Source organism: Vigna unguiculata, chromosome 2, assembly GCF_004118075.2.
Source record: "Vigna unguiculata cultivar IT97K-499-35 chromosome 2, ASM411807v1, whole genome shotgun sequence".
NCBI lineage: Eukaryota > Viridiplantae > Streptophyta > Magnoliopsida > Fabales > Fabaceae > Vigna > Vigna unguiculata.
The window spans coordinates 17,652,350-17,679,675 of record NC_040280.1 but is presented as its reverse complement, the minus strand read 5'-3'; the positions used below and the strand labels follow the sequence as shown (position 1 = coordinate 17,679,675).

General features: G+C 32.6%; 4 non-coding genes across 4 annotated transcripts; all 4 read right to left on the bottom strand.

The window, feature by feature from the left end:
* Positions 1–326: 326 nt before the first annotated feature.
* TRNAG-UCC lies at positions 327–398 on the bottom strand. The gene has a single exon. It is a non-coding gene; the product is annotated as a tRNA-Gly (tRNA).
* A 910-nt stretch (positions 399–1,308) lies between these two features.
* Positions 1,309–1,380, bottom strand: TRNAG-UCC. The gene has a single exon. It is a non-coding gene; the product is annotated as a tRNA-Gly (tRNA).
* Positions 1,381–3,346: 1,966 nt separating this feature from the next.
* Positions 3,347–3,418, bottom strand: TRNAG-UCC. The gene has a single exon. It is a non-coding gene; the product is annotated as a tRNA-Gly (tRNA).
* A 947-nt stretch (positions 3,419–4,365) lies between these two features.
* TRNAG-UCC lies at positions 4,366–4,437 on the bottom strand. Its single transcript has one exon. It is a non-coding gene; the product is annotated as a tRNA-Gly (tRNA).
* Positions 4,438–27,326: the final 22,889 nt, after the last annotated feature.

The following is a 27,326-nucleotide window of genomic DNA, read 5'->3' as shown; positions in this document are numbered from 1 at the left end:
TTGGTTCCACATATTAACTTTAGTTTTGAGTAGAACCTTAAAGCTTAATCTAATAAAATAGATCAATGTGAATGATTAAAGAATATATTTCATAAATAATTGTAAATATGCAATAGCATCCTCTATTTCTTTATTTCTTTTCTGATTTAGCCTTGTTGACGTTGACAAGTTGTAACAAATATGTTAGCAAATGACAAATAGAAAAAATAAAACAAATAAATACACATATAAAGATTAAACATTTTCTTGAGTTATCTAAAATTACGGTTGTTATTGATACTTTTCTTTATAAGATTAAGAGTCATTTAAGTCAACTAGTAGAAACATGCGTTTGCCGGGAGTCAAACCCGGGTCTATTGCTTGGAAGGCAATTATCCTAACCGTTGGACTACAAACGCTTCATGCTTGGCTTAAATTTTATTCAAAAAGTTCTAATAAATATTGTTTTGGCACAAAGTAAAGGTAAAAGTACAATGATGGTTTCATATACACTAATAAAATAAATTAGAATTTGATTATTATATAGGGAACTCCATTTTAGTCAGTATCAAACTTAAGGAAATAACAATAAAAAATACATCATAGATTTGGAACGCTCACTTGAATCAATTTGTTTCTTTTATTTTAAGTGTAGATAGTTTTGAACTCTTGAATCAATATATTTATATGTATTTTCTTTATTTCTTTTCTGTTTTGGCTTTGTTGATGTTGACAAGTCGTAACAAATATGTTAGCAAATGACAAATAGAAAAAATAAAACAAATAAATACACTTATAAAGATTAAAAGTTTTCTTGAGTTATCTAAAATTACAACAGATTTTACCACAATATAAGAGTTTTTTAATGTCAATTAAAATAAGACACCCTTTTTGAAATCTTAAACGTTTTAATTTTAGTGAACTTTTTAACTCAAATGTTGATGTTTTCTTTGGTACTTATATTTTGGCAACTACGGTTTATACCTTCCTATTAGGAAAATGATAAGCAACTTTGTTATTGATACTTTTCTTTATAAGATTAAGAGTCATTTAAGTCAACTAGTAGAAAGTTTCAAAACGACACTACAATTCTTACACATTTGATTTAGGAACTCAATTAAAAAAACTTAGAAAGTAAAAGCTAAATCAAAAACTATCTAAACTTAATTATGCAAATCTAGGGAGAAAAAATTGAACGAAACTCAAAGATGATATCGTCCTAAGAAAATTACTTGATTCCCTCTATCATTAAAACATTATTTCCATGATCCAAAGATTACAAAACACTACAAGAAGATGAACCCAATTACGAAATTTAAAATGATTGCATGCGTTTGCCGGGAGTCAAACCCGGGTCTATTGCTTGGAAGGCAATTATCCTAACCGTTGGACTACAAACGCTTCATGCTTGGCATAAATTTTCTTTAGAAAATTCTAATAAACATTGTTTTGGCACAATGTAAAGGTAAAAGTACAATGATGGTTTCATATACACTAATAAAATAAATTAGAATTTGATTATTATATAGGGAACTCCACTTTAGTCGGTATCAAACTTAAGGAAATAACAATAAAAAATACATCATAGATTTGGAACGCTCACTTTAATCAATTTGGTTCTTTTATTTTAAGTGTTGGTAGTTTTGAACTCTTGAATCAATATATTTATATGTATTTCATAAATAATTGTAAATATGCAATAACATTCTCTTTTTCTTTATTTCTTTTCTATTTTGGCCTTCTTGATATTGACAAGTCGTAACAAATATGTTAGCAAATGACAAATAGAAAAAATAAAACAAATAAATACACTTATAAAGATTAAAAGTTTTCTTGAGTTATCTAAAATTACAACAGATTTTACCACAATATAAGAGTTTTTCAATGTCAATTAAAATAAGACAACCTTTTTGAAATCTTAAACTTTTCAATTTTAGTGAACTTTTGAACTCAAATGTTGATGTTTTCTTTGGTACTTATGTTTTGGCAACTACGGTTTATACCTTCCTATTAGGAAAATGATAAGCAACTTTGTTATTGATACTTTTCTTTATAAGATTAAGAGTCATTTAAGTCAACTAGTAGAAAGTTTCAAAACGACACTACAATTCTTACACATTTGATTTAGGAACTCAATTACAAAAATTTAAAAAGTAAAAGCTAAATCAAAAACTATCTAACCTTAATTATGCAAATCTAGGGAGAAAAAATTGAATGAAACTCAAAGATGATATCATCCTAAGAAAATTACTTGATTCCCTCTCTCATTAAAACATTATTTCCCTGATCCAAAGATTATAAAACACTAAAAGAAGATGAATCCAATTAAGAAATTTAAATGATTGCATGCGTTTGCTGGGAGTCGAACTCGGGTCTATTGCTTGGAAGGCAATTATCCTAATCGTTGGACTACAAACGCTGCATGCTTGGCTTAAATTTTCTTTAGAAAATTCTAATAAACATTGTTTTGGCACAATGTAAAGGTAAAAGTACAATGATGGTTTCATATACACTAATGAAATAAATTAGAATTTGATTATTATATAGGGAACTCCACTTTAGTCGGTATCAAACTTAAGGAAATAACAATAAAAAATACATCATAGATTTGGAACGCTCACTTTAATCAATTTGTTTCTTTTATTTTAAGTGTTGGTAGTTTTGAACTCTTGAATCAATATATTTATATGTATTTCATAAATAATTGTAAATATGCAATAACATTCTCTTTGTCTTTTATTTCTTTTCTGTTTTGGCCTTGTTGATGTTGACAAGTCGTAACAAATATGTTAGCAAATGACAAATAGAAAAAATAAAACAAATAAATACACTTATAAAGATTAAAAGTTTTCTTGAGTTATCTAAAATTACAACAGATTTTACCATAATGTAAGAGTTTTTTAATGTCAATTAAAATAAGACAACCTTTTTGAAATCTTAAACGTTTTAATTTTAGTGAACTTTTGAACTCAAATATTGATGTTTTCTTTGGTACTTAGGTTTTGGCAACTACGGTTTATACCTTCCTATTAGGAAAATGATAAGCAACTTTGTTATTGATACTTTTCTTTATAAGATTAAGATTCATTTAAGTAAAGTAGTAGAAAGTTTCAAAACGACACTACAATTCTTACACATTTGATTTAGGAACTCAATTACAAAAATTTAAAAAGTAAAAGCTAAATCAAAAACTATCTAACCTTAATTATGCAAATCTAGGGAGAAAAAATTGAACGAAACTCAAAGATGATATCATCCTAAGAAAATTACTTGATTCCCTCTATCATTAAAACATTATTTCCATGATCCAAAGATTACAAAACACTAAAAGAAGATGAACCCAATTACAAAATTTAAAATGATTGCATGCGTTTGCCGGGAGTCAAACCCGGGTCTATTGCTTGGAAGGCAATTATCCTAACCGTTGGACTACAAACGCTTCATGCTTGGCTTAAATTTTCTTTAGAAAATTCTAATAAACATTGTTTTGGCACAATGTAAAGGTAAAAGTACAATGATGGTTTCATATACACTAATAAAATAAATTAGAATTTGATTATTATATAGGGAACTCCACTTTAGTCAGTATCAAACTTAAGGAAATAACAATAAAAAATACATCATAGATTTGGAACGCTCACTTTAATCAATTTGTTTCTTTTATTTTAAGTGTTGGTAGTTTTGAACTCTTGAATCAATATATTTATATGTATTTCATAAATAATTGTAAATATGCAATAACATTCTCTTTGTCTTTATTTCTTTTCTGTTTTGGCCTTGTTGATGTTGACAAGTCGTAACAAATATGTTAGCAAATGACAAATAGAAAAAATAAAACAAATAAATACACTTATAAAGATTAAAAGTTTTCTTGAGTTATCTAAAATTACAAAAGATTTTACCACAATATAAGAGTTTTTTAATGTCAATTAAAAGAACACAACCTTTTTGAAATCTTAAACCTTTTAATTTTAGTGAACTTTTGAACTCAAATGTTGATGTTTTCTTTGGTACTTATATTTTGGCAACTACGATTTATACCTTCCTATTAGGAAAATGATAAGCAACTTTGTTATTGATACTTTTCTTTATAAGATTAAGATTCATTTAAGTCAACTAGTAGAAAGTTTCAAAACGACACTACAATTCTTACACATTTGATTTAGGAACTCAATTACAAAAAGTTAAAAAGTAAAAGCTAAATCAAAAACTATCTAACCTTAATTATGCAAATCTAGGGAGAAAAAATTGAACGAAACTCAAAGATGATATCGTCCTAAGAAAATTACTTGATTCCCTCTATCATTAAAACATTATTTCCATGATCCAAAGATTATAAAACACTAAAAGAAGATGAATCCAATTACGAAATTTAAAATGATTGCATGCGTTTGCCGGGAGTCAAACCCGGGTCTATTGCTTGGAAGGCAATCATCCTAACCGTTGGACTACAAACACTTCATGCTTGGGTTAAATTTTCTTTAGAAAATTCTAATAAACATTGTTTTGGCACAAAGTAAAGGTAAAAGTACAATGATGGTTTCATATACACTAATAAAATAAATTAGAATTTGATTATTATATAGGGAACTCCACTTTTGTCGGTATCAAACTTAATGAAATAACAATAAAAAATATATCATAGATTTGAAACGCTCTCTTGAATAAATTTTTTTCTTTTATTTTAAGTGGTGGCACTTTTTTAATAATTTTTAACATAAAAACAATAGTGAAGAAAATTAAAGAATTGTTGCTTTACTATTCATTTTGTGACACTAGTCTTGACATGATTTCCAATAAAAAAAGCAACTATAAATTTACTAACCAAACCTAGTGGTGTGTTTTCAAAACTTAGTTTGGAATGTCAAAATTTTATTTATAAGTGTTTATAAATTTGAGGAGATTAAATATATTGTGTATCTACCTAGCCAAATCATATCATTATTATCATGTCCAAAATGCTCAAATAAGCATTATGATTCTAATATGAAATCCTTTGAAATAATAATCATCCTAAAATAAGGGAGGAAGTATATTTCAAAGTATATTTGAAGATATATGATATTATAAACATAACCCACCTTATGATAAATAAGATATGTTATTATTTTTGTTATTATACTTTATTTTTTATTATACATTGCATATCAATAAGCCTAAATGGCCTATAAATATATGTTATGACAGGAAAAACATTCATCAAGATATCTTCTACTAACTTGAGTGTCAGAGTATATGCAGATGGACTTCCCCCTTTGGTTGATTTAGAGCTCAGATACGCATTAGTAAGAAGCCTCGTCCATTTTGGATCAACCATGCCAAAATCTGATAAGAACATTTCGCCCCACCATGGGGCTGAGTAAATATACTTCCCCATGTTCGAAAGTACATGTTGTTGATATGCAACCAAACCAGGCATCCAATTCCTCTGTACTTGATATGGATCAACAAACAGTCAATGTAATCAAGACTCATATAGATTGTAAGATCCCGACCGGATATTACTAATTTAAATAATTAAAATAGGGAATAAGTATAAAATCACATTTATGATAATTCCTTTTTCCAAAACGCGGGAAAATTTAAAACATTTATTATACCGCAATAAACCAAAATCCACAAATTATAATTGTCGATTACAAATTTCAGGTCTGGTAAGATAAATTTTTATAAAATGTTTAAAATCCATAAAACAAGAAAACATCATAAAGGATTTTCCCAAAGCTAGCCCCTCTCTAAAACTATGCTTCACCAACAATACTTGTAACATCATCTGCTCCTGTGTAACGCATTACACGATCATCGCCAAACACAAGCAGATAGGGTGAGCTCAACAAAATAAAACTGCACTACACAATATAATAAATAACCATACAATATTCTAACAATTCTAATACTCCCAAGTCTCATCACATAGTATACTATTCTCTGATAACCAACCAATTTCCTTTCCTACGCCCTAACACCTCCTGGGAAGAACAAGCAACAACCCTTACCTATTCACCAAAACCCGGTAAGGGCATTACTTTTCTTAGGACTTACAAGCAACCACCCTTATCTGCTCACAAAAACAAGGAGAGAGCACAAGCCTTACATGTTCACCAAAACCCGGTAAGAGCGTTGCTTTTCCTAAGACTCATAAGCCATAATCCTTAATCCCCGACTTCCAAATCTTCCTCTAGACACCTCTTGATTCTACATCTTTTGATGATTACATTGATCAATCTTTGCTGCCACGAGTGTCTACTCGCCCCTCCGATTACAGGCCACCACCTAATAGTCCACACGCGGGAATAAATTTGTCACAGCCACGATCCACCACACCAAGTGGAGTTCCCCAATACGAACCGTAATCCGTATTTTTCCCAAGACTACTAAACTCGTCGGATAACACTAAGGAGGGCATTCTTCCAGAACCCATCCGTTTGAGCCACGATCTCGCATACTCCACTAGACTTCCAAAACCACGAGGCTACAACCTCGAGTGGCCACGTGTTACCCCAATACAAGTTGCACTCGTAACTGGGCCTCCAGAAAAGCATCGCATCAAGACCTCCATCCAAAGTTGTGTAGAATCCCTCGTGTAATCCATCACTGCATCTAAAACTGCCTAGCACAACATCCACGTCGCTAGGTTATCTCGCGTTCTAGACCACCTGGCAGAACACTTGGCGCTACTGAGCTCCAACCCACTGGATTTTGGTCCAAGCCTAGTTCTACAACACACCGCCTGACGGAACCACTTTCGTCGCCAAACACTAACACTCCTGTTTTACTCTAAAGTTCACTTTGTGGCCTATCTCTTGGCGGTTTACACCATTTTGCCAGACCCCACACCAGTAACTGGTAATTTACTAGTATTTGGCACTCTAGAATAGATTCCAATGAACCTATTTACACAAGACACTTAGTTCACGCAAAACATGCATCTATGACAAGTAAATACACTTTCATATCATTAAGTTGAACTCAACTACACAATATCACATGTCATACATCAAACACAACCATATTCTTTCTTTTATACATCCCGGAGAATCACAATAAATCCACATAAAACCATTAAAACAAAGTGTTATAATAAATAATAATGATAATAAAATCATAAATAAAATAAAATGATAATAATAACAATAATAATAAAATAATAGTAAAATAATAGTAAAATAAAAAAAATATTAAGAAAGATAATTATAAAATAAAATAAAATGAAAATAATAATAATAATAATTATTATTATTATTATTATTATAATAAAATAATGATAATAATAATAATAAATAATCATAAGTGTGTCGTATTTAGAAGAAAACTATAATGGAAATCACAAGCACACACATACTCTCTTTAAAACCTCATCACACACAACAAACATCAAGAAGTTAAACGATACAAAAATTTGGTTCAGGAGAAGGCTTTCATGCATTAATATATAACGCAATTGCATGTAATATCATTAAATCAGGAAATGACAGCTCTCTTAACCTGGATTTCCCGCTCCATTTGTGCCCTAACGTCCCTTCTTAGCCCAAAATTGCTTTAGGTATGTTCTCCTGTACTTGAGTGCACCTTCTCCCCTCAAACACTTCCCTTTGGTTCAGTTTTGGATAATTGCATAACTAAAGGGGACAATTCTAGTCGTTCATGTTTATCTTTGTTTTGCATTTCATTATTGTGATTTCCCTAAGTTGACTTAGTTAACTTAACCTTAGTTAACTTGTTGACCTTTGACTACGTTTGACTCGTTGACTAGAGTTGACTTGACTTAAGACAACATGTTAATCTATGTTTATTTGTTTTTGTAGGTTAATTAGGATTAAGAACCATAGGATAGGTGGTGCAACATTATTGGAGAGAGGAGATGATGTGGAGCCTATATTGAGGAGAGAGGAAAGGCAAAAAACATAAAGTAAAAACATAAAGCAAAAGTAAAAGCAAGTGTACCATGGTTGAACACGTGGACCACATAGAGGCTCTCTTTGGCCGAGAATCCTCATGGAAATGCATATAAAATTCCTTTTGTTGCACTATTTTGACCTACATTCTAGAATATAGGGTTTTCTATTTGCTAAGTCATCTTGTTGAACTTATGTTTATTTCCAAGAGGCCCTTAGAACTCTCTACATAAAGGGTGCTTTTTAGCTTGTAAAAGGGTTGAAAAATTTGAGTATTATACATTTGTGTTGTTCAACTAAAAATCGTGAGCTACCTCTATAGCAAGTGGCAACATTCCATCTGTTCCCTCTATGAGTGGCGTCCTTCACTTCCATTCTTACCATCTTCTATACTTTTCATTTTCTAATTTGTTTCTCTTATTTCAACCCAGTTATGCTATGTTCATGTCCATTTTGTTTCATTTATTGAATCATTCCATTTCTCTAATTCTCTAGAACCTTTAGAAGTGAAGCTTCACATCTAGATAGCTTGTTATCTTAATGTCGAGTGAGAATCTTCTCATCACCATTCAAAAATATAAAATGAACCAACTCAATCCTTCATGACAACTCAAAACCTAAAACAACATGCAAAGACTAGGCTAAAAACTAAAAACTACATAAAAACAGTAAAAGAAACTTTCAGGACACTACCTAAACAAGTTTTAAATGGTACAAAAATAATAAAAACCTAAATTAGAAATAAAGAACAACTAGAAGACTAAAATTTGAATATGTAGACCTAAAAATGTACTAAAACAACAAATAATTCTACTATACTACAATTACTCAAAATAGATGTCTAGACTTTCTTACATAGTGTATATTAATAGTGCAACTAAAGGTAAAGAATAAAACTGAATTCAACTAAGTTATCCTAAAATTTACATAACTATTAGATAATATGTAAAAATTGAAAGAAATATAAATAAACAATTATTCGATATTATCTAAACAGAGAAATAGTTACCTAAACAAGTTCTAAATGATAGAAGAAAGCTTAATGTATGTCACAAGTTATCTCAACTATATGCATAATTATGAGACAAGAAAATGATTGCTCAAAGATATTCTAACCCAGTTAACCATCCAAACATAATTTATATATTTTGAGGACATGATTAGAACATGTTCAGAGAGAATTTAATAATTAAGCATGTTCAGACACAAACTAAAACAATTCGTTGAGCGAGCATGAATGTGTTAGCTGGGTGAGCAGACTCACCTAGTGAATGGAAACGTTTGGCCAAGTAGTCGTTCGGCAAGCAGACTCGCCTAGCGAATGAAAATGCATGACCATATAGTCATAGGGGGAAAGAATTTGCCTAGCAAGTGATGCGGAAAAATATATTTAAAAGGAAAAAATTGCTAAAAGTATGGGGTTGCCTTATAACAAGCGCTTGCTTAACCTCTTTTAGCTCGACACCTAATATTCATTGTGACGCTTTTTTTTTATGGGTCGCTTGTTGAACCATAACTATATGCTTCTTTTGTCTTATCTTCATTTTCATCAATACCTTGCACTCTCAAGAACATAAAATATACTTGAACAAACAAGGTATACCAATTTTTATATAAATAAAAAATTGAGAAATTGAAATAAACATAAAAGTAACAAAGAAACAAGTGAAAATATAGAAAAGAAGAAAAAAATTGCAAAACATAAGCACACCAAATAAACAATAATTTCAATATGCAGAATGATTAAACAGATTTCCCAAGAAACCTTACTCAGATGTCTCTTGTTGCAAAATTACTCAGTATTCTCATTTGTGATGAGTAGTACTTTCCTTATTCTCTAATATTAGACACGCAATAAGAACCAGAGTAGTGGGTGTGAAACACACAATCGAATTTTTAGTGAATTACCATATTTGGTTTGATTTGATTAGTTAGGCTACTAAATCCCATGTTTAGGACCTTCCAACAACTAGATCATGCTCTTAGACATACCCCGAGACAAGCATTAAGCACTGACCAAATTAATTTTTTAGACCAACTGCATAAAAGAAAACATAAAAAAAGAACTCATAATAATGTCTAAAAGAGATAGAAATGCCCAGATTCTATTGTGTTTGAACACAAGTCTCTGCAATGGTGCCAAAAACTTGTTATGGGATTGACAAGTGTACCAAATCGCACAAGTAATAAAGTGGAAAGTCCAAGTATCGTTTCCTAATTAGACAACAAATTTCACAAAAATAAAAATAAAAATCTTTTTCTATTTTTATCAAACATATGGTGTCTAACAATATATGATAAAGGATTCACTGGAATTGTGTTTCATAATTCAATTCAAAGCAAAAACACCAAACAATATACTTATAATTTCTTCTCTAATATTTACACCTTTGTAACAAACAGTAATGTCTTACTGACAAGTCTAAACTTGAATAATGAAAGCCCTATGTCTAGCAATTTTTATTATTGGTTCCCATTAATGATCAAGATTTTGATGTTATGAATGACTAAATGTTCCACATCTATGTCTAACATATGAAATCTATTAGTTGTTCTATCCTAATTAGGTTTCACAGACTATCTTTCAGTCACCAGGTACTCCCACATATGCAATCAATCTAGAATATGCAATTAAAACAAGAATAAAACACAAGAGTGATGGAAAGTAATTATATTGAATAATGAAATTCATAAACAGTTAAGAATACATTACACTCATCCCCCATGAATAAGGGAATTAACTACTCTTTAGCACTTTGAATACTAGAATAAGAATAAGATGAATGCCCCCAATCTTCAGAATGTGCCTCTACCTTCTCTCCTTTTAGGTCAAGTGTCCTTCTTCCCAAAAGAAATATTTCCCTCTCTCACCTAAAAGGGGATTTTCCTCAAAAAGAGGTGTTTTTTTCCCAAAAGGGTTGTTCATTTTTACCTCTGCCTAGCCCCTTATTTCTAGAATTTTCGAATTGGACTGGGCATGTAGCTTTGTACTTTATCAATAAAAAGCGATCTAACAATCCTTGTTCCACTCCTCAATTTGAAAATTGATTAACAGGTGGCAGTTAACTAGGACATGAATCTAGTAATGTAGTTCAATTTGCCAAAACAACCTCGCACCTCCTTTTCCATGCTAGGAGCAGGCATTTCTATTGTCACACATACTTTGGAAAGATCCACTTCTATCCCCTTTTGGCTAACGATGAAACCCAACAACTTTCCATATTTCACGCCAAATGTGCATTTAGCTAGATTTAGTTAGAGTCTGAACATTCGCAACCTTTCAAATAATCCTCTCAAGTTGTCCATGTTTTCTTCTTCAGCTTCGTATTTAGTGATCATATCACTGACATAAACTTCATTCTCTATATGCATCATGTTATGAAAAAGATCCATCATAGCCCTTTGATTTGTTGCCCCAACTTTCTTGAGACCGAAAGACATCACCTTATAACAAAATGTTCCTCACAACGTAATAAAGGTGGTCCTTTCCATATCCTCAAGCACCATCTTGATTTGATTGTAACCTCATAATCCATCCATAAAGGAAAATAATGGCAACTTGGTTGTATTATCCATTAAAGTGTCGATGTATGGCAATGGATAATTATCCTTTGGACTAGCGTAGTTCAAGTCTCGGTAATCAACACACATTCGAACTTTGACGTCATTTTTAGGCATAGGTCAAATGTTTGCTACCCATTACGAATATCTTATCATAGCTAAAAATCCAACGTCAAATTGCTTATTCACTTCTTTTTTAATTTTAAAGAATATCTCGGGTTTCATTCTCCTTAGTTTTTGTTGGACCAGAGAACACTCCAACTTGAGTGGGAGTTTATGCTACACTATGTCAGTTCCAGCCTTGGAATATCATTTTATGACCAACTGAACATGTTGTTGAACTCCCTCAGTAGAGCACACAACTGTTCCCATATTTCTTTTTCACATTATTGCTAATTTTCATATTTTTTTTCTCATCTACATATTCCATGTTAAGTACTTCAACATCTTCTTGATGGGGTTTTATTTCTTTTGCTTCTTATTCCACCAATCTTAGCATTTCAAGAAAGAGTTCTCAATCATCCTCATAATCGTCTTCCATATTATCAACATGATGCTCCAACTTAGGAATATCGACATTAATATTTTCAAAACATTCATTTTCATATCTACATTATTTGAGTTTATAAAATGGATAAATAAATAAATGACGATGAGAAACATAAATCAAAGACAAGAACGATTGTAAACACAATTTAATTATCACATAGAGCATAAAAGAAAAAGTGTGAGCTCCTAAAGTTATGAATCCTAAAGCTTTGGGTAAAACAAAATGATTAACTAAAAAATACATTTCGTCCAAATTAAACATCATGGGTAAATATATTGTCTTCCTTATCCTCTGTTTCGGTCCTACCATGCAGCCCAAGCTTCACTCTTTTTTTTCTACCACTAGCCTTTTGTTGTCTTCTTTAGTAGGCTTGTACCCAGGCTGTATCTATTCTTGTTTTCAATGACCTCTAAGGGGAATGTTGACCCTATCCTATTTTTACCAAGGTATTTTTCGAATTGGTAACACTTTTTCAGTATGATGGCCCTCTATGAAGCGAGCAATCACAACAACAAATGCACTAGTTCAAATGCAGTACCAAGTGTCATATCCACAGGGATTTGATCACTTTATCAAAAACTATACTTCAACTTGGATTTAAAAATAAATAGGTTGGTTATCAAATAGTGAAGGATCTAGAACTCAAATTTAGATTTAAGATTCAATCAGATAAAAAGTGTTGGGATTGTACTTCACAACTCTATTCTTAAGCATAGTTATTGTTTCATTGAATTCGTACGTTTCATTCATTGTGCCTAGAAGTACAATAAGGTAATCCTAGACCCATGTTTGCAGCCTAGGACCTTAAAGCATTCTAACTTAGGGTGACTTCTCTATGTCTTGGTGAATAGGCTTTTGCATTAAGATTAAAGCTTCCTAATTGGCTAAGGCATATAGATACATATCTGCCACCTAACAACATTAGATGATTCAATTGGATTTATAAGACAAATTAGCTTTCACCTAATTTGAGTTATATATGCAAAGGATGAGTGATCAATTCATTACGCGTATAAAGCAAATTGAATCACTAACATATGAAAGAACACTTGTATAATGCAATAAAATAGTACTTGTATAGAAGGTCATAGTGCTATATTCAATCCCAACATAAGGAGATTTAGCGAGCCATGTTGATTTTAACATTTAGTCCTATGAACTAGTGTAACCCCCTCATGTTTCTCCTATTCTAAGATATTTCAAGTGAAATGATAGAAAGTGAGATTCTAGAGAGAAGTTTGAGAATCAAAACATGGGGGGTCTGCTCTTAATCTATAGATTTTGGGAAGTTGGTTGCAACTCCAAACATGGTGGCCACTCTTGTGAGCTTTCCTTTCTATGGAGAGCTCCCTCATAGCTCAAACTTTTTTTGTCTTGTTCAACAAAGAAGCTTTCCTTGTGGATTCCCTCCATGGTTGACCTCCAAAACTGGGTGCTTTAGATTACTTCATGGTGAAGTTTTACTCATGTGGATCAAGCACCATCTTCTCTACTTGGGCTATGAAATAAAATTTTGAATTATCTTGAAACCACCTTTTAGTGCTCAAGCTATTATTTTGGGGCTTAAGCTGTTGAACTTTGTTTCTGATAAAATTGTTGAAATTCATAAGAAATTGCATTAATTTGCCACACATGTCATATCTAAATGCTTTTTGTTGAATTTTTTAAGTATTATTCATAAGAAATTGCATTAATTTGCCACACATGTCATAATAGGTGTGTATTTGCAAGGTTCATGGCTCAAATAGGGTATCTTGAAGGTGGTCGTTTGGCTCTAGCCCAGATAAAAAAAAGTCCTTAATCTTTTCCTCACATCCTAGTGTACAGGTCAAAGATAAACAAATAACACAAAATTAATGATTTGGCTTATCGTGAAGTGCTTCACTCAACTTATCTCGTAGTGTTTTGTTCTCAATTCTCACTATTTGGGTACAGATCTTGTGTCAATGTTTTGTTCTATAACGCACACACAAAGAATCTGATTTTAATCATTCAGAGTTACTCATCCATCCTTCCTTACACTTTAAGTTCAAATTTAACTTTAGATTAAAAGTGTTTAGTCCTACTTCTTTTTCCAACTAATCTTCAAAACAATTCTTCATGCTTCCATGAAAAAGTATATACAAATAACTTAAATAGGTACTTAAAAGCATGCATTCAAAAAGGAAAATGTGGACTAAGGCAAGAAATTAAAGTGTAAAATTAAACGTGCAGAAAAATAAAAAGAAAATTTTTTTTATGGTGGGGTGTCTTCATTTGTCTCCTCCCTCCTTAGGGGATCCGAATGTTGCTCCTTCAAAGTCAAAGAAGTACTCTAGTTTAGAGGAATCAAGCTTGGTTCCTTCATTTTCAAATATTTCTTCATTTGTTCCAACATTTGAAGGGGCTTCTTCTTTTGAAGTAGTGGCAACAGATTGAGTATGCTCTAAGAAGGTGTTTTGTTGTGGCTGTTGTGGTTGTTGTTATGGTACTAGTGTTGGTTTCTCCTGAGGTTGTTATGGTTGTGGCTATTCCTCTACCTTTGTAACTACACTAGACTCCCCCAAATCTATACCATTTGCTTCTTGAATTCTTATAGGGTAATGCATCGTAAGGGTTGGTTCCTTTGTTGCTATAAATTCAAATTGTACATAATTTCATGAATGAGGGTGTGTGTCCTCTAAGTAGCAACCAATTGTTGCTACATGTATGAGACTCTTGCTCTCAAGGATTAGAGGGTTTCTTGTTGCTGCCTAAATTGTTGGTACTAGGGCCTAGCTCTTGCAGTAGGCTGAGGCTTAGGCGTTGGCCTTTGTATGTTGTCCAATTCATTAGTGTAGTTGGCTAGAATGGAAGCTTTGGTGATTGGTCTCCTTAGCCTATTCATGAGGTGGTTGGGAATCACAACTCCTTGTGTTATCGCAAAGTTGGGTGGGCAGGCTTGGAAAGTCTAGTGGCTTTGCAATTCCTACTGATGTTGGTTCAGAGAGGACAACCTTAAAGATCTCCTTTGTTATAACATTTGAACTTAATTGAGACTGTATACTCCTAGGTATCGCTAGTATTGGAATTGGGTTTGGTGGTGTCTTATGGTGATCAAAGGATTCAAACTTAATATTAATTGGAATTCATTCCTTTGTAAAATTAGGGCATAAATGCAAGAGTGACTTGGTTATTTTCCAATCTCATTCCTGAGCGATGTGATACCCAATAAAATGGGGTTCGGTGACCTAAAGAGATAAATTGATGGTGGCATATCAATTGTGAATCAAGAAGAAAGGTAAGGGCAGAATGTCATGTGAATAAGAGTTACCTAGAAAGTCAAGTGAAGAATATAGGCAAAAGGGTCTCCGTGGTGGAAAAGTTTATATACAAGTTTGGAGGGAGAAGCGAGAATTTTCATTGGGATAGGTAAAGTCCATTATTGCATTAGTGCCTGAAGTATAGCTTGTGCCAATAAGTTCCAATTGGATGGTTTTGGCTGGGAGTGGAAAGTAAGAGAAGTAGGAGAAAAAAAAGAAAGATATTGAAGGCCTAATGGAAAGGACTCAGTGTATACACCATAATGATTGCAAGTTTTAGTGGACCTTAAAGAAGAAGTTGGTGAGTTAAACCATCCAAGTGAAGTATTGACTAAGATCGAAAGTTCATCGGCCAGTATCAAATCAACCAGAGGATTTGGTTCAGTCGCATGGGAGATTGTTGTGCCACCATATCAGGCGAACTTACACCAAGTGTTCACGTATCACAAATAAGAAAATACATGGTAAGTCCCACTCATGTAATAGAAGGGGATGAGGTTTAGATCAAAGAAGATCTGACTTGGACACAAAGCTAGAGAGAATATTGTATTCTTAGGTCATGAAAGTGAAGAGGAAGGAGATCCGGACGGTGAAAGTCCTCTGGGATAAGGCAACGCAGGAGATGACTAGGGAGATGGAAGATCTTCTAAGGCAGTCGTATTCGCACCTATTCCTGGTAAGTCCAATTTTTGAGGACAAAAATTTTATAAGGTAGGAGGAATGTAAGACCTGCGAAATTTAATTAAATAAATAATTAATTAATTAATAAATATAGGTAGTGGGAGCCTTTATGTCAATTAATTTAACTTTGATGTTGTGGAAAAGTACTAGCTCACATGGTTGAGAGTACTTGGTTATTATGAGGGGACTTGGGTTCGAATCTTATGTATGCTAAATTGTGTGATATTTTAATTGTGTATTTTTAATAATATTCTTGATCATGATGAGTGATAATACAATCCTAGATTTATAGGAATTATCACGAAACATGAATTGGTTGAATTGTTGGGCATTGGCTTGACAATTGGATGGTTGTGTGTTTGAACCTTGACTAAAATGAAATAAGTTCTTTTTGCCAAATCTCTTTTTGGTATGAATGTGAATAAGCAAAAACCCTAGCCGTCTAAGATGTCAGCTGAATGGGGTTGGAAAACTACTTTAGAATGGCCACTAATTAACCATTAAAAATATTTTAATGGGATTTTGGTTTTAGCCATCAAGACCATTAAAGTGAGGGTTGTTAGGAAGAATAATAGTGAATTAAGGGTGAGGCAGAGTTCTTTTAGATATCCTTAATCAATCCACACTGAAAAAGAGAGCTAAGAGGGAATTTGGAAGCCTATTGACGCTAGAACAATAGAAGGAGTCAAGAAGGGGGACATTCCAACCAATAAGGATTACAATTTTTTTGGGAATTGGAAGCAAGGAAACTAGGTTAGGAGAGCTAGAACTCGTTGATTTTTATGTTTTGGATTTAATTGCATGATGTATAGACTATTAATGAATGATTTCTCCCTGCAATCGTTAAATTTCTAGGTTTCTAGAAATTTTCCAGAAATCGCCTAGCGGGCCTTCAAAGCTGCCAAGCGACGCATGCTATTATATGAAGGTTTCTAGATATCTGCCAAAAACTGCCTGGCAGCACGAATTGGCCACCAGGCGACACAACTTCCCACACCCAGTTTCTGGGTTTTTGTATGAGCGGTTTGGCGATGATGAACACCCGGCAAGCGACGTGAACCAATTTTACTCGATTTTGACATTTTGGGGGTTTTAGGATGGTTCTGGTCGGGGTAAAAGGAAGTTCTAACTGTTTGTGAATAATTGGATGTCATATATTGTTGAATTATGTTGTGATTGGAAGTTAAATTGGATGAAATTGTATGAACATTTGTTGAAGGGTTTGTGAATTTGGGATTTTAGAGTTTGGATTAAATTAAGTGGAAAGTGTTAACAAAATTTCGTGCGTTGAAAGTTTTAGGGATGAATTGTGAACTTAAACACGTGAGTGCAGCTTATTGAGTCGAAAAATTGATAGAAATTGGAATATTGGGTTTGGTTAAGGTTCACAGGTGTGGGGGAAAATTTTGGGTTCCTAGAACAGCATGAACCACCTGACGACACCTTTATTGCCGCCAGGCGCTAGACTAGAGAAATGGACACTATGTGTTGGCATATAGTGGGGGTTGGGAAAATTAATCTGTGTTATTTGGAGTATTAAAAAGGGAAGTTGGATATGTTGGATAGGGATTAAAAGGATAAGTAATGCATGAGATTGGATTATGCAAGAATGTTAAGTTATGATTTTTTTTTGACAGATTTGGATGCTATGATAGTGAATCACAAGTTAAATATTGCTAAGGTATAATTGTTATGTGGATTTTCCTAAGTTGAAAGTGTGGTGTAAATATTGCTAAGGTATAATTGTTATGTTATTTGAAATTGGGTGGAGATTTATGTAATATTTGAGCTAAATGATAAGGTACAAGTGGTATGAGGTTAATAGTGGCATGTTGTGAATTAACAATGTTAAACTTAAGAAGGTCTAATTATTTGTAAACATGGGTTGGTGAACCTAAATGAGAATAAGAACATTAGTAAAAAGTTAAACACATGAGAATTGATGTTATTAACTTGGTAAAGTTTACTGCGGGTTTTGATGCCTTGCTTAGCGTGTGCAATCTGCTCTGTGTGCCTAAAATCTAGTACAGTGCAAGTACTGGTGTAGTGCCTGGCGACGATGTTTTAACCGCTAGGTGATAGCTACAAAAATAGTGAGGTTCTGAAGCGCGTAGCGCCTGTCGGTGAGGACGATCCACTAGGCGACATTTGTTAGACAGAGGCCACTGGAACGAGTGGCGCTTGACGGCATGAGGCTTCTGCCAGGCGGTCTGGAGCAAAGGTTCACCTAGTGGCTGTGGAGCAACGTCAGGCGATAATGAAGAGGCAAAATGGTTGTTTGGTTTTGATGTGCGTGGTCTACATACAAGGCTTCGGTTATACCTTAAAGATCGACTTGCTGGAGTGTTCCTTGAGTGGTGGCTCAGAACGTATCCCTTGAGTTGTGGCTTGAGATAGGGGTTAAACATATGGCATTCCTTGAGTTGTGGCTCAGAATGACATTTCTTCAGTTGTGGCTTGGGATGGCGGATGAACACGAGGAATCCTTGAGTTGTGGCTCAGATGGGCGAGTGTTGCTGATGTGAGTGTGCGAGTTGTGTCTCGTACAGATGGGTCCAAAAAGATTCCCCTCCTTGGTATTTAGTGGACGAGTTTGGTAGTCTTGGGACATTACGAACTATGTTCATATTAGAAACTCCACCTGGCGTTACAGAGTGTGGTCCGTAGTTGTTTCCCATACATGTTCTACAAGTTGTGGCTTGTAGGTGTGGCAGCAAGTGCATCTTAAGGTATTCATCTGAAGACGTAGAGGATGGATAACATGGTGATGACCATGTTGTATGGAATCAAAGGATAAGAGTTCCTTTGGTGTGTGTATGTGTTGATATATCTAAATGTATATATGTTTTTGTTATATTGTTAGCTCACCCTATCTGCTTGTGTTTAGCGATGATTGTGTAATGAGTTACACAAGAGCAGATGATGTTGCAGGTGGTGCTGGTGAGGCATAGCATCAGAGAGAGGGTTAGCTGGGAAAAACTTTTAATAGATTTTTATCATTATTGTTTTTATGAACTTTGTAAATAGTGTTTTACTAATTTATGAATTTGGATATTGTATTGGAGTTTTATAAATTATGGATTTTTGGATAATTTCCGATGTAATAAATGTTTTAAAATTTCCCTCGTTTTTTGGGAAATGAAGTGTAATAAATGAGGTTTTCATCATATTTCTTAATTTTATTATCTAAATTAGTAATATTTGACCGATATGTTACACATTGGCATAAAACTCACCTACAATGAATTCATTGTAGTTAGGTTCTAGTGTGGTTAGTTTTTGCCAATGTCTGTTATTTATCACAATTGTGAATTCTTCATATGCCCCCACAAGGACTTCCACTCTCCTCTTAGGCAAAAATGTCTTCTCCTCAATTTGAGCAAACCTTGCTTGCTTGGACTTGCTCATGGACCTAAATATATCATTTGTGTTCCTCTTTCATGAGTGGGAACACTTCTTGGTGGTGGTCAAGGTGATTTCTGAGGTTCAGGTTATGCTTCAGGTTGAGGTTGGTTTTGCTTAGGCCCAAGGGGTTTCGCCTGCTCTACTACTATTGGTGTCATATGAGAATTCCAGGACCACAGTAACAGAACTTCTTTCCCTGTGTCTTTTAGTTGTTGTTTTAATCTTTTTTCCCTTTTGAGGATGTTGGAATCTCATTTATAGTTCTCTTCTTTGGTGCCATTTGTGAAAAGAAATAGTTATTAAATTTTTACCTCAAGTTTTAAAGCACCTTCACTATCTAAAACAAAACAAAAAAACATTATGGATTGTTTTTAACACATAAACACTACCCCTTTCTAATCCAAATAGGTTTCTAAAATGAAAAAGTATAGAAAGATATGTGATTAGCATCTAATAGCTCCTCTTTTCAAAGTAAACATTTTTGCTTATGAGGATGAACATGCATGCAACCAACATGGGACCTGAGTTTGCTTATGGATGTTCAAAAATCATTTATTTGGTTCATCTGATAAATAAATTTCCATCTAGCTTTGAACCTATACACATGAATGCTTGAGCAAACCCTAAATGAGACATAGAGAATGCACAACTATTGATTTAAGACACTAACCTAGGTTTTCTTGATGTAAAGGAAATGGAGAAAACTAGAGAGTGGCTTAGGGATAGGTCTAGACAAAAGATAGGTTAAGGAAGTAGTGACATGATTTTCCATAGACAAGTTGGAAAGGAGTTATGCCAGTTGTAGTTTTATAGGCCCATACTGCATCATCAATCTTAAAGGCCCAATCTTTTCTACAGTTACGTACAAGATTATTAGCACAAATGACTTTGATGCATACATATTTGATGAATATATTGCATAGATATTTGATGAGGATATGAACGATTGATAAAGACTTGATCAAGACTTGATAAAGTGATGAAGACGTGAAGGATTCATTGTGTAGATCAAGCTTGAAGTGTGCTTAAACTGGTTGCACTTGAAGAACTTGAAGCTTGAAGATTGAAGCTTAACTTGAAGACTATTTGACATAAAATAGGTGTCTTGTGTCTAGTTGCAGTCTTTCAGACTCTTCAAATGGTTTTTAATAGGTTAATTGACTTGTTGTTATTGTTTTGCAAATAACATATTTGATCGGCTAAAATAGTATTCAATCAGTTGATTTCGTTTAAATAAAGTGAAATCAATAGATTGAATAGAAATTTCAACCTACTCAATATATCAGTTGAAATACTATAAATCATGACATTTTCAGAGAAAATGTGAGATTCATTTTTCTGGCGCAAAATCAGTGTGACTATTCTTGAACTCTTAAAGTTATTGGCTTGGTGTGGGTGCTTTGAAGAAAGTTCTTTTTTGGCTAAGGAGAGCCACCATTGAGGTTTGATCTTCCTTATGCATTTGTAGTTTATTTGGTGTGGTTCCAGATCTCCAAGTGTGAGTCTTGTTGTGTTGTATTAGATTCTTATGGGATTTAAAAGACTTAGTGTGTTGCTTTTGTTTTTCAAAAGTATATTCTTGTAAGGAATTTGTAAAACTTTTAAAATAGTGGAAAGTTAGGCTAAGGTTGCCTTGACAAACTAGATGTAGCTTAGTTACGAGTGAACCAATATAAAAATATGTGTGCATTGGTTTGATTCTTTTATTCTTAATTGTTCTTTGATAAAATCTTCAAGAAGATCACTTTAATCAATCTTTTTGTGTAATTCTGATGTTTTAATATAATCTAGTGTTCAAACAATGCTTCTACTATCAATTGGAATTAATCTTGATTGGTAATTTGATCAGATTTGAAGTCTTGCATTAATTGAAATTTCTGCACAAGTTTTCCCAATATTTCAACTTTTTTATCCTAATTCTTAATCTTTTGAATTATTCAGATATCTCTGTGTGATTCTTTGTTAGTGATTTCAATTTGCTGATATTGTTTTTTATAGGTTAAAGTGTATAATCCAGAAGTGACAGATTGATAAAAACTGTCAATTAGATTCAAAATAAAAAAAAAATTCAAGTGTAAAACTGAACCTAACTTTTAGCATTTTCCCTGCAAAAATAGAACAAATGTATGATTTTCCTCTTTTTATGATTTCTCATCACCACATTTTGTATTATATGCAATTAGGACAATTTTCCAATGATTTAATGCAAGATAAGTATATTAATGATATATAAATTACCTAATACTAGACACTTATCACATGCTTTTGAGGAATTGCAAGGTGAAGCAAATAGGCTAGATGTCTTAAATAATGGGTTAAAAGGATTAAATAATTGGTTAGAAGAAGGGGTTAATAAACTGGTAAAAGAATTAACTAATTTAATAGAGGATTTTGAAAACCTGGACATGATTTATAGTAATTAAACCTCTTGTTGTGAAAATCATTTGACATAATCATTGTCTTCTATTTGATGCATCCGGTAGTATTATGTTAGAAGGAAAGGAGTAAACAATATCTACTTGCTTGATATGCATCATGCATCAAATATCATACATTATTTTCTTACAAAAGATGATGATACTTGGTTAAGGCATAGGAGACTTTGTCACATACATATGTATCATTTAAACCGGTTAAAAAGAAAACAGTTGGTTGAAGGACTATCACAACTCAAGTTTGTAAAACACAAAGTATGTGAATCATGTCAAAAAGAAAAAAAAAAGACTAAGGTCGGCCTGGCACGATGAGCCAGACTGACCAGGTCGGCGCGACAACCTAAATGAATTGGTTCGGCCTGGTCTGATAACCTAGACGCGCCTTAGATGTGTTAACCCTGAGTTGACGATAAAAAGTTGAATAATATATTTTTTTATGTTGAAGAAGAAAGCCCATGGACTGACCTTGACCTATACGACTTTTGTGTGGTTTTTGGCCTCATGGGCTTCTCTAATGAGGGGCGTTTTTGCCCTGTGGAATTTTTTGGCCCTAGCCCACATGGGCCAAGGCTTAGCTTTGCGGGCTGGACCAAATTGACAGCTCTAACCAAATTGTATCGTGTCGGGCCCTAAGAATATAAGTTTTAGAAAATTCAATTTAAATTTCTTTTATAAAAAATGGATTTTGAATTTTAAACTTGATCTAAATATTTAGACTGAATTTAAATCTTGATCTAATATTATTATTTGTATATAAAATGAATGTGAATCAGATCATTAAAAATTCAATTCATGACCACCTAAATTAATGTGAGTTGGATTTTTAAGAGTTTTTTCCAACTCCTCACCTTTTGCACCGAGGCTACTCGTAGGCTTTCAGGGTCTCTTATCCAGAGGCGAGACTTTTCTACTTCACTACATAACATCTTTTGTGCTAATTACGCAATTTCTTCTCTCTACCTTGGCTTAGTATTAATTCTACTATTAATTCTGGAAAAGCTAAACATGGATTAGTATTCAATTGGTGAGGTAAGAGTTCAACCTTCTCATTGATCTGAGTCAAGTTAATTTGTCCTCGGAGTCTCACTCTTTCTAATTTTGCATCAACTTTATTCGTAAGGACATGTTGGACAACCCAAAAGGTACAAATTGTAATCTAATAATTCATATTAATAATTAATATTTTTATATTATTTGAAATGTCGCCCCCACACAAGTAGATACTTTTTCATTCAAAACATTCTTGTTCGACCTAGACCGAACCAAATATGTATGACAAAGTTTTTCATTCCCATACGTTTCGCAGCTGCAACGTCTATATGATTTATTCCAATTGTACATAGCATTTATTGGTCGCAACAAATTTTATTGGCATATAAAAAATAATTAATTCATTCGTATATGTAATAAATTTTAAAATGTGTATTACTTTAATTTTATTAAATGAAGTATTAAAAAGACGTTAGATTAATGTATAACTTTTTAAATATGATTTATGTAAAAGTTTTTTAATCTGATAAATTTTAAAATATAATTATTAAGTAATGTAATAAGTTCAAGTGACGTACATTTTTTTTCTTCATGTTTTATTTTATGTTTATATTTATATATTATTATAACATTGTAGTCTCACAATTTAATATCACAATGTCTATGATGCTTAAAATAAGTTCGCATAATGACAAATTCTAATTATTAACTATATTTTTTTCTACATATAAAAGTTAATGAATATTTTGAAATACTTTTTTTAATTTTAATATATTTTATATATTTGACATCTTCAGAAAATATTATATATCTATTTATAGGTTTTGACACTCCAAAGTCTTTTACAACATTCATTTTTATAGAAAAATTTTACTGCAGAGTTCGTCTTTTTATTTATATATTAAAGATATATTTGTTGATCATTATAACATTTTAGTTTCACAATTAATATCACGATAGTAAGGAAGATGAAAGAAGAAGTAATGCTTAAAATAATTTATCATAATTCTGTCTCAATGTTGGTTATTTAATAAAAGAAATATATAGAGAGAGAGAAAAATAATTCAACAACTAAAACAATTATTTACAATTATATTAAAATAATATAAAGTAATAATTAATGAATTAAATGAAGCTACTACTTGAATGTATATTTAAATAAAGTTGTGAATATCAGGATAAGTTCCATAAGTCAATGTTATGAACGTTCATAATGAACCTAAGAAGTAGCCGTTGCATTAAAATTGGTCACTGGATTGGTCAAATAGTCTACCGAACACGAAAGAGCAGAAAAACGAAACAACTACTATTACTGCTTCCTGGTAATGTAATGCCAAATTTTCAACTACTTTATTTAAGGCAATGTTTGCTTCAGTAATATTTTAGAACAAATTATTTTATGTTAAAAAAACGAAAAGAAAATGGATTACAGAGTAAATTAACGACATGCTAGTAACAAAATTTTAAAAATAATAAATTAAGGCTTAAATATACATTTATTCCTATTTTTATTGTTTTTATTTAATTTAGTCTCTATTTTTTTTTGTGTTCAATTAGTTCTCATTTTCGTCAAATTATGGTCAATTTGGTCCTTTTCATTAACTGTGTTTAAATAGTTAATATTTTTGAACAGTACATGCCACGTGTCAGTTCCTAATTTTTTTTTAATTTTCTAAAAAAATCTAAAAAATGTTAATTTTATAAATATTAGTTTACTTTTCTAAAATATTTTGAATATTTAAAATATTTTTATATATCAATTTCAAAAGTATTTTAGAATATAAATATTAGAAAAAAAATTAATAACTATATTTTTATAGTATATTAAATAATTATATTCTATTTAGCAATTAAATATAATAATTTTATTCAATTTATAATTAAATTTGATAATTTATAATTAAATTTAAAAAATAATAAATTCAAATGTCAATTTTAGAAAAAAATATTAATATAATTTGTATAAAAGATATTAAATTTAGTGACAATTTGAAAGGAAAAAATTGATTTATTTTAACAAAAAGTGAGACTAAATTGAACAAAAATAACGAATATAGAGGCTAAATTGAACAAAAAAAATAATACTACCACAAACTAACACGTGGCACTAGCATTGACATATGGCACAATTGTAACTTGACACATGGACAAATTTTTTGAAATAAAAAACTTGAAAAAAAAAATTTAAAAATTAAAAAAAAAAAAAACAGGAGCTGACACATGGCATGTACTGTTCAAAAAGGTTAACTATTTAAACACCGTTAGTGAAAATGACCAAATTGACCACAAATTGACCACAATTTGACGAAAATGAGGACCTAATTGAACACAAAACAAAAATAGGGACCAAATTGAATAAAAACAACAAAAATAGGGACAAATGTATATTTAAGCCTTAAATTAACTACATGTTTATGAATTGTATTCAAGGCCGGATAGTTTCCATTTTCGGTTCAAAATTCTCAATTAAAAACTAATTTTATGAATTAACAATAATTAGTCACTATAATGATTAATTTAGATATCAAATTACAAAATTAAAAAATTTTAGTTACTAAAATAGTCACTATTATAAATAAAAAATTATAATTAGGCACCAAATTGGTCACTAATTAATTAGAGGCTAATTTAGAAATTAATTCATTTTGGTAGCCAAAACTTGGGTAATTAATTTTTAGTGGCTAATTTCCTTTGGTAGCAAAAAATCATAGTAGCTAATTTTAAAGACCAATTTAGTGATCAATTATAATTTTTTATTCATATTAGTGATTATTTTAGTAACTAATCGATATCTAAATTAGTCACTATAGTTACTAATAATTATTAGTCACTAAAATTGGTCATTATTTAAAAGTTCTCTTATAGTGGTTATAAACCTTTAGGTCAGATACTTACCAGTCCCTTTAGAACAGGCTCACACATAGTCCCAAAAACCTAGCCCTAGGCTAATTACTACTTGTCTCGATAAGAACAACCTATTATCCACCCTTAGACTCGGTTCTCATAGTTGGACACTTGCTATCAAACCGATAAGTACTCGACCCCATGTTGTATACACAAAGGCAGAGTTATCTTAGCCAAATCGTTAATCATCTACAAATAAGTGGGCCTCCAAGACCAGGCCCATACAAGTAGGTAGACCCCTTATTCCAAGCCCATATCTAGGTAAGTTCATGTGCCATGTAATGAACCTTAAAATTATTATAAATACACGTGGCTCGAGGTAATTAGATACACTTTATAATATATCACAAAATCTCATATTTGACCATTGGCTAGAGCATCTTGTTGACTTGGGCGTTAGAGTGCCTACTACAGGTACATCCCCTATTTGCTTAAGGAAGGACGAGAACTTGAAGAAGGACCATAACACCTTGAAGAAGGACATACTAAGTGCTTTGAACTCTTTGCAAGGTATTACTTTGATTCATTAAGAACAATTGGCGCCCACCGTTAGGCCGAATAGTATTTTGCAAAGAAGGATTGCTGAATGGTTTACACGAGAAGCAGAATGACCGGAGTAAGAGAAGGATGAGGTTTTTCCTAAGCAGATATAGTTGTTATCTTGGAAGGACAAGCCAAAATATAGCAAGAGTTTGCTAAGTTCATAAAAGGAGCGTCGAGGAGATGGATTCGCTAAGACAAGAAAACTTGAGGCTAAGGTAGCCAATGCGAAAGGAAAGGACAAGGAGATCCATGACGATGAAACACGACACATAGAACCTCGTCGTGTGTCGTCATCCTCCATGACACTGAGAAGGCAAATGAATACAACCTTACTCCCAAGATAGTGGGTACGACAAACAATAACTTGGTATCCAAAGTAAAGCACTGACACCCCTTTGTGGAAGATATCACAAAGACCTCACTCTCTAAGCAATGGGAAACTTTCACTCTAGACTGGTATGATGGTAGTACTGACCCTAATGAACATGTGTCTCATTATATCACCCAAGTAATCCTCTACTCAATTGACGGTGTTGTCATGTGTAAGGCTTTTCCCACAACCCTAAGGGTTCGGCTCTGGAATGGTTCACCTCCATACCTCCATATTTTGTGGATTGCTTCGACACATTTTGGAATCTATTCTAAACACAGTTCGTTATTAGGTAATATCACCCTCTTACCTCCTTATCGCTTTTCAACGTCAAATAGGAAAAGTAGCACTAAAGATCAAGAATCTGAATCCCGACATTGACCTGTAGTACATGATTTTGGTGTTAAAGGCAAGCCCCTTCGCAAATGACCTATGCATGAACACCCCTGGCCAATATGCATGAGTTGAGACCGTAAGCCACTAAGTTCATACGCGTGGAAGAGATATGAGAATACAGGAACAAGATCTGTGCTGAATCAACATCGATAGAAAAAGGGGAGTTGAGCGTGACTTGACCCAGAAAGGAAGTTTCAAGCCTAGGGACAGACCATCTGATTTTCAAGGTATGTTCCCTTTATGAACCTTGTTCTCGTGTTTTGGAGGAAACCCTAGAGGCAGATCTCATACCTCCGCCTAGAAAGTCACAAAATCCCCCAAACGTCAATATGAGCA